This window comes from Bidens hawaiensis, unplaced genomic scaffold (assembly GCF_021521415.1).
Source record: "Bidens hawaiensis isolate Kalapana, Puna unplaced genomic scaffold, B.hawaiensis_p1.1 tig00006635_1, whole genome shotgun sequence".
NCBI lineage: Eukaryota > Viridiplantae > Streptophyta > Magnoliopsida > Asterales > Asteraceae > Bidens > Bidens hawaiensis.
In genome coordinates this window covers 1-9,469 of record NW_027491449.1, presented here as the reverse complement: position 1 = coordinate 9,469, position 9,469 = coordinate 1, and the positions used below count along the sequence as shown (strand labels likewise).

Below are 9,469 nucleotides of genomic sequence, written 5' to 3'. Positions count from 1 at the left end.
ATTGTGTCTTTTCGCACACCATTGTGTCTTTTTTTGTCATTATGTCTTTTCGCACACCATTGTGTCTTTTCGCTTATCATTGTGTCTTTTTTTGTTATTGTGTCCCTTTTCGTCATTGTATCTTTTCGCACACCACTGTGTTTTTTTCGTCATTGTGTCTTTTCGCACACCATTGTGTCTTTTTTCGTTATTGTGTCTTTTTTCGTCATTGTGTCTTTTCGCACACCATTGTGTCCTTTCGCACATCATTGTCTTTTTTCGTCATTATGTCTTTTCGCACACCATTGTGTCTTTTCACACACCATTGTGTCTTTTCGCTTATCATTGTGTCTTTTTTCGTCATTGTGTTTTTTCGTCATTGTGTCTATTCGAACACCATTGTGTCTTTTCGCTTATCATTGTGTCTTTTTTTCGTCATTGTGTCTTTCAACTCATCATTATGTTTTTTTAAATACTAATAACACCGTTGTGTAATAGGAAAAAATGAAAAAATAATGATAAAATAACAACAAATTATGTAATATATACAAAATGATTAATACATGTTACACAATAACTTGAAACGTAAAACACAATGGTGAATACGTATAACATAATGACATAAAACGTAAGACACAATGGTTAATACGTATAACACAATGACCTAAAACGTAAGACACAATGGTGAATATATATAACACAATGACTTGAAACATAAAACACAATGGAAATAATATATTACACAATGACTTGAACTTAATATACAATGAACGCAATACTATTTTTCTCAAATTAAATGAATTTGTCATATGTCAATCCGAATAAAAGACAATGAACGTATTACACAATGACTAAAAGTTAATGACGAACAAAACGACAAAATGACATCATCTTTGTTTTAATATTTGTCTTTAATATGAGTATCAATTGAAAAATATAATGATCAAAATCTATAATGCAATTCATATAAAAACTCAACTAAAAGACGCAATGAACAAAAAAAAACAATTAAAAAAACTCATTAATTTTATATTTTATTTTTATATAATAATATGATACTCATATTAAAGATAAAAATACGATTATTATTATGGTGATTTTTTTTAAAAAAATAATGTTGTATGAAAAAGTTATGGACATTTTAAAATGAAGGGGAATTGACATGTGCATTGCATGTGGAGAGAGAAAGTCAACAAAGGTTGGTTATTACCTTCATGCCCTTTCCATCAATTTTTATTTATTAAATTAATCTCAGCCATTCAAATATAAAATCAATGGACTGGATTCCTTCTCACCCTTCTCATTTTTATTGTCATTTGTATTTTAACTTTACTCATAATCTATGAACAATACTCTCTTCCCCAAACTAGGTTTTATAGTTGTCTATACGCAATTTAACTAATATGTTAGTGACACTAATACACAAATTGAAAGTGGTAATAAACCCATACAAAATTATGAACTAAAGGAAAATCCAAACCTTGCATGTACACTTAAAAATCAAAAATATTTATGTTACAACTTACAAATCAACCCGTTAAAACCAAAAGATGTGCACATACCAAAAGGTTATGACCAATATTTAACCACAATTTAACTAATATGTTAGTGACACTAATACACAAATTGAAAGTACCGTAATAAACCCATACAAAATTATGAACCAAAGGAAAATCCAAATCTTGCATGTACACTTAAAAATTGAAAATATTTATGTTACAACTTACAAATCAACCCGTTAAAACCGAAAGATGTGCACATACCAAAAGGTTGTGACCAATATTTAACCACAAAATAATTTTCTTTTGTTAATTGGATAATTGCATATTAGTATAAACACACGTTGGGAAGTATTATATATGTGAATGCTTCTACTCAATTAGAAGACTTGTTTGGTTCAAGGAGCTTGAAACTTTTAAGTATGGATAAAAAGTTTAAAGCTACTACCAGTAGTGTTTAAAAAGAGCTGCAAGCTTTTAGTATTTTAATTTACTTAAATAATCTTCCAAAATAAATACATTTACGATTATTGTTTTTAGTTAAGGACTACTCCATAGAATATTAACCAACTTTGAAAGTTGTTCCAATCAGGTCACTGATAAAAACTTTTGTTTCAATCAGGTCATTGAACTTTCATTTTTGTTCCAATCCTATATATTTTACCTGGATAGCAGGTAATCTAGGTTTTTTTTTTTAATTTTTCAATGTTTTTACTTTGCATAATAACTTTTAAGGTTTGCGAAAATTAGTAAAAATGCGAAATATAATTTTAAAATTCCGAAAATTTGCAAAAAGAGTTCGAAAACTTGAGGTTCGAGTTAGAACGGTTCAAGGTCGGAACGGGTCAAAACGGGTTTCGGGTCAGTTTTTTTTAAACCAACGAATCAACGCGTTTTCAACACGTTACAACTCGTTTTAACAGTAAAAGCTCGTTTAAGCGATTTTTTTCAGTTCGTTTAAGCACTTAACAGCTCGTTTAAGCGATTTTTCAGTTCGTTTAAGCACCTAACAGCTCGTTTAAGCAATTTTTAAGTTCGTTTCAGCACCTAACAGCTCGTTTGAGCGACTTTTCAGCTCGTTTCAGCACCTAACAACTCGTTTAAGCGATTTTTAAGTCGTTTAAGTGATAATCGCCTAAACGAGCTGTTAAGTGCTGAAACGAACTGAAAAGTCGCTTAAACGAGCTGTTAGGTGCTGAAACGAACTGAAAAGTCGCTTAAACGAGCTGTTAGGTGCTGAAACGAACTGAAAAGTCGCTTAAACGAGCTGTTAGGTGCTGAAACGAACTTAAAAATCGCTTAAACGAGCTGTTAGGTGCTAAAACGAACTGGAAAAATCACTTAAACGTGCTTTTGCTGTTAAAACGAGCTGTAACGTGTTGAAAACGCGCTGATTCGTTGGTAAAAAAAAAAAACTGACCCGAAACCCGTTTGACCCGTTCTAACCCGAACCTCAAGTTTCCGAACTCTTTTTGCAAATTTTCAGAATTTTAAAATTATATTTCGCATTTTTACTAGCTTTCGCAACTTAAAAGTTATTATGCAAAATAAAAACATTGAAAAATTAAAAAAATACCTAGATTACCTGCTATTCAGGTAAAATATATAGGATTAGAACAAACATGAAAGTTCAATGACCTGATTGAAACAAAAGTTTTTATCAGTGACCTGATTGGAACAGCTTTCAAAGTTGTTACTATTCTATGGAGTAATCCCTTTTAGTTATGCCTATTTTAGTAATTTTATATATTTTATAAAAGCTCCAGCCATTCTGCCAAATATTTAAATATATCTAAAAACTACAGCTTTCTGCTATCAGCTAGCAGCTTTCAACTAGTTTTGTCAAACATACCCAACGTTTAAACTATACCGGTTCGTATCTTTGCGTTATAGTCACTGTAACCATTACTACACTTGTTTAATTTATCTTTTTCGAGATCTTTTCATTTGAAGATAATTAACTTTGTTAATTTCAAACGGTCAAAAAAATAATAATAACATCCTGATTAATAAAAATCACACCAGCTATATTCGAGACAATTAAGGAAAAATCTTAAATTTGAATTACAAATTAATTTACCAACATAATTGGCATTAAATGATCAACAAATTATTATAAAAAAACGTGACTTCAATTCCAACTCATTTCCAACCTATTAATCTCCATGCAACGGTAACTTTACTTGCATCTCCTATAAATATCTTTCAACTTTAACCCACAATTACATTCACTTCTCCCTTCTCATCTTTCTTTTAATTAAGTTTTTTTTAACACACACATATATTGAAGCTCGCTACAATCTTGGGTTTGCTGGTCACAGGGTTCATTGGGTCTTGTTCCGGTTACACATTCCATGTAGGTGGCAAAGATGGCTGGGTTCATGACCCTCATGAGAGCTACAATCACTGGGCTGAACGAAACCGGTTTCAAGTCAACGATACACTAGGTTATTAATCTCTCCCACTCTCTCTACATATCAATATTCTCTCTACATATGCACATGTTATGTACGTGCATAATTTGATTTGAGTCGGTTTTGGGCTAAAGCCAAATAAAAATAAAATATAACTTTTGAAAACTTTTAGCCTAAAATTTTTTGTTAATTAAATAATTATTATTATTCATTTAGATTAAATTATTTGTTTTACATATTTAATACATCCTTATTGTTAAATTATTTAAATAAAAACAAACATCTAAAAAATGTAAATTCAGCTTGGCTCGGGTTTTTTGATTTTTATTTTGCACGCTAAACCAAAACCTTAAGTTCGGTTTTAACAATAACATAAATCTAAAACATCAGTTTTTTTCAGTTTCATACACGTGTTTACAGTTTGTTTACATTTTAATGTATTATTCTTATGCAGTTTTCAAATACAAGAAAGGGTTGGATTCAGTTTTAGTAGTGAACGAAGAAGTTTACAACAAGTGCAACACAACAAACCCTATACAAACCCTAAATGATGAAAACCCTATATTCAAGTTCACAAGATCGGGTCCATTCTTCTTCATCAGCGGTCACAACGACAAATGCGAGAATGGTGAGAAGCTGATCGTCGTAGTTATGGCTGTCCGGCATCACAAAATCGTGAACTCCAGTACTACTGCTCCACCCGCACCATCACCGGCATTGGCACCCGAGCTAGCGCCATCAGCAACGTTACAAACTGCTGATGGAAAGATAGTACAGGCTCCTGCACCGGCTCCAGCGAATTCTGGTGCTGCATACATTGGTTCTGGAGGTTTTCTTGGATTGATTTGGGGTTTGGGTTTGAGTTTGATTTTGATTTAGGGTTTCTTCTCTCAGTCTATGGGTAGGATTTGGTTTTTATTTTATGCTTTTAAGGTTGTAATCAATCGGATTGTATCTCTTAATTATTCAATTTGTTGGTTTTATGTTCTAAGATTTATTGGTAATTCTTGTTGATATTTAATTATATGCATTACATTTTTATCTATTAACAAAAATTACATTATTTTTATAAGATAACATTATTTTTATAAGATATGAAAATAGAAAATTTCATTTGAAAAAATGTAAAATTGATGATAAAAATTAATTATCAAGAGAAGTTGAACAATTAAATAATTTAGTTACATTTTATAAGGATTAAGCCCTTACCTAAATTATTTAGGGTAATTTGTGTTGCACTTGTTGTAAGCTTCTTCGTTCTCTACTAAAACTGAATCCAAGCCTTTCTTGTACTTGAAAACTGCATTAGAATAATACATTAAAATGCAAACAAACTGTAAACACATAATGGGATAAATTATTTAATAAATTGGTAGTTTATGTTGATGTTAGCAAATCTTCAAAATTATTTATTTAAAATCCACAAATTATTAATAGTTTTATAAAATGAATATAAACGGTATTTAATATGATGCAAGGTATAATTCATTCAAAAGTCATTCAAAAATATTGTTGGTTAATTTTTTTTCTTATTTTGTGTGTTTAAATAATAATTTTATTATTTAAAAAAGAATTTTTTTTGATTGAATTTAAAACTATGTACTAGTTAGTATTTTTTAGACAGAATTACATAAATTGTCTTTTATATTTACACCACATTTCACTGCTTTTCATTTATATTTAAAATTGATGTGTTTTATTTCTAAATCTAACATCGTTCGTCCTTTAGCTCTAACTCAGTTAGTTTTTCTCGTTAAATTTGGTCATGTGACCCTCACATGAGGGCATAAAAGTCTTTTTCCCTTATCCTCTTTTAAAACCTGCTCCAACCTCATCCCATCCATTCGTTTCCTCTCTCTACACCACGTCTCATCCACCTGCTGGCCACAACTAGCCACGACCACAACCAGCAACCGGCGCCACCACCTGCTGGCCACCATGACCTGTCACCATCCTCAACCACTGTCATCGGAACCACCACGCGACACCACTTTTTTTTCTGGCAACACGGTAGCGACTTCCCCTTCCCTCTCATGAGTCTCTCTGTCTCTAAAAAATCCCATAAATCATAATAATATGGTGTCCGGCTAAAGCTACCACACACTGTTTGTTTCAGATCTGTGGTGTTGAAAGGCGGTGGCGGTGTCCAATCGAGATGGTGGTCGTACCTGTGAATGTTCGAAATCAGTCTAGTTCTATCGCAACCACTAGTTCTTTATCAATTCCATCTCAATAATCAGTCCAATTCACTAATCAGTTCGATCGCAGCCGCTAGTTCCTTTCCTCAATAATCAGTCCAGTTCGAAATCAATCCCGTCTCCGTCACAGCCGCTAGTTCCTTATCGCAGATCGCACTTCGTCTTCGCTTACACATTCAATTGCATATGTCTAGCGATTGCATATTCATTTGTGTTGTTTAATTAGTATGTTGAGTTTTGATTAATTACAATTTTGATTTGCGTGGTATCATTGCCGGTAGGAATCAGACTTGTTGATATTAGAGATTTAGAGTTTGATTTGTGAGATTTTTGATAATTAAAGTTTGTTGGATGTTGGATCTAACAATGGAGGTCGATGTTGGATCTAACATCAGTTCAACTGCAGTTAGGGGTTCTAGGGTAGGGGTGATGGTTAGCGCGAGGTTGTTGGCAGGGGTGAGTGGTTGTAGGTGGCAGTACCAGCGACGAAGGTGGTGGTATATGGTGGTAAGGTGGCAGCAGGTGGTGGTAAGTGGGAGAGGGGTGAGAGAGAAATAGAGGAGAGATGTGTGTGTGGGTGTCTTTCTATATATATATATGTATTAATTAAATTGTTTTTATTTATTAATTTTTTTAATAAATATATGAAATGACCAATTTGTCCTCATGCGTAAGACACATGAGCTGACTTAACGAGAAAAACTAACTGGGTTAAGGCTAAAGGACGAATGATGTTTGATTTAGAAACATAAAGGATAAAATACATCAATTTAATTTTAAAGATAAAGGACAAACAGTGAAAGTGAAATCTGGTGTAAACATAAAGAACAATTTCTGTAATTCTGTCTATTTTGTATTGAATTTGAATGACCTTTAGAAGCAAAAGTTAAGATTTCTTCTTACGAAAATTGAAAAAAAGTAAAAAGAAATTGTAATCACTAATTAATTCTTGATAATTATTTTAACCTTTAAAATTTCTATTTCTACCATTTTCACTTTATATACTACTTTTACCAACCGATTTTAACATCCTCAATTCAAGGTTTAGCGGGAATGATTGTGATATTCAGTGGCGTTTCAAGGTGATTTTAGTTGGGCAATGAGCTGGTGGTTGAGTGATTAATGATAGACTTGATATTTCATATCGATTCCTGCCTTCAGTATCTAGTTTTGGTAGCATTGTGTGATGATTGAGACTAGGCGAGTATATGACGTTCACTATTTGAATCATTGAATTGAATCAGTTTTACCTCACCACACTGTAGTGCCTACGAGTGAATGTTTAGGGGCATTAGCCTTAGGTGAGGGTTTTCCCCTGATCGAAAAATGGGTGTACCCCGATGTGGTAAATTTAGCCAGTACTCTATTAAGAAGATTCGTTGATCGTTAACAAAAAAACAAATGATTTTGGTTGACATGGCCGCTTACCAAACAAAAACAGAGGCGGTGATTGGAGATGGTGAATAGTTTTGGGGCTACTTCAAAAATGATGATTAGAGTGGGGTTTGCGGTTGTGTGGGGGGAATTAAGATTGTTTTTTTAAAAGAAACTAGTATTTTGAACCCATATGTTGTGACGGGACCATTTAATCGAACTTAAAAACACGCGTATAAAAGTTAAACCACACACTCGTGTTGCTACGTGTTAACTCATAAAATTTAAATCGAGACATAAAACACTATCATAATTGTATCCGTAATTTTGGTAAACCACATGAATGCAACATCCCGAATTTTCTAAGTATAATATTTAATATATTATTTTCGTTGGGGGAATTAAATTGAGTAAGTAGATTAATAATAATAAAATAATAAAGATAGAAGATGGTACGCTAATTAAATAAAACTAATTATGGACTAAAAAGGGAAGATGGGCCTAAGGTCTATGGGCTTAAGGGAGTATAAATACCTTCTTAAACCCTAATCCTTTCCATTTCCATCCATTCTATACCATAGCCTACACCATCAAAAACACACACAAACACCCTCCTTTATCTCGGACCAAGATCCAGAGAAAAAGACCCGAGCTTGTGGGTGTTAGAGCGTCATGAGGAGCAAGACATACACTAAGCTTAGATCGTGTTCATGAAACCGATTAGTTTGAGGTACGTTTTATAATGAAAACTTATACACGGCTCGTTTAGTATTCCTGGATCTATATATGAATAGTAAAAACGAATCAAACGCAAAGATTCTCGTTGAAATTTGTTAACATCAGATAGGGTAATTAATCAAATAAAGAACCAGTTTCATTTATCAATCAAATGCACCATTTAAACGCGATGTTTGGATGATTAGGGTTTGTAGAAGCTGGGTATGCGAGTAGAATGATACCAAATTCATGTTATTTCATCAAGATTTGAAAGTTAATTGAAAATCTGGTGTTTGTTGACTGTTATTGTTCATATCAATTTTGACTTTGACAACTGGAGTCAAAGATTGGATAATATATGAAATCCATTCGTTATGATAAACGAATGGTTGATCATTCGTGTTGAGCGGTCATAGCGAATAAGATACATTCGTATGTTCTGGTAACGAATGAGCCTTCCATTCGCCCTATAGAAGTCATGAATGACCTTATTCGCCATGAAGAGATAGTGAATGGAACCATTCATTATAGATACATTCATGTGCTCCTGTAACGAATGAGACTTTCATTCGTCTCAAAGAAAGCACGAATGGCCTTAGTCATTCGTTATGCACTCATTCGTCTCGTTAAGACTCAGATCAAGCCATTCGTTATAACGAATGGGATCATTCGTCATAACAAATGGGATCATTCGTCATAACAAATGGGATAGCGAATGGTGATTACCCAGAATAAATTATTACTTAAATATTTAATGGGATCTTTCGACCCCAGCCAGGGGCTCTGCCCCTTGGACCCTGCTGGGGGCTGCCGCCCCTAGACCCCGCTGCCAAGGGCGCTGCCCCAGACCCTTGTTCGTTGGGGGTTATATTAAACTTGAAATACGATAAGGGTATTGATAGTTAATTGATACGTGTAATTGTTATATAGTTAGCCGCGCCCAGTTAAAGAGAGGAGTTACCATTAAATCGAAAAGGAACCGAGCTCATGTGAGTTTCTAGCCCCATTTCCTTGTTATGTTTTCGGGGCTATGTGCATACTCAATGTGATTAGTTAATACACTTACCTTAAGTGGTAAGTGTATACCATTTATGTGAAAGTTATTGAAGATATGAATGAATGCTTGTCGGCACGTGAACGATCTTCGGATATTGCATGTATTTCCAGGGAATGTGATCGTTAGAAGATTAACGTGAAGGATGCCCAGTGCGTCTGGATGTTAGGATGTGGTATGCTTGTTTACGTGGGTACATTCTACATCCGACATAGTAAGTTAGGATGGCAAATC

At 33.5% G+C, this 9,469-nt stretch overlaps 1 pseudogene; it reads left to right on the top strand.

The window, feature by feature from the left end:
* The first annotated feature begins 3,750 nt into the window (after window positions 1–3,750).
* On the top strand, window positions 3,751–4,771 carry LOC143633231 (early nodulin-like protein 3 pseudogene; annotated as a pseudogene).
* Window positions 4,772–9,469: the final 4,698 nt, after the last annotated feature.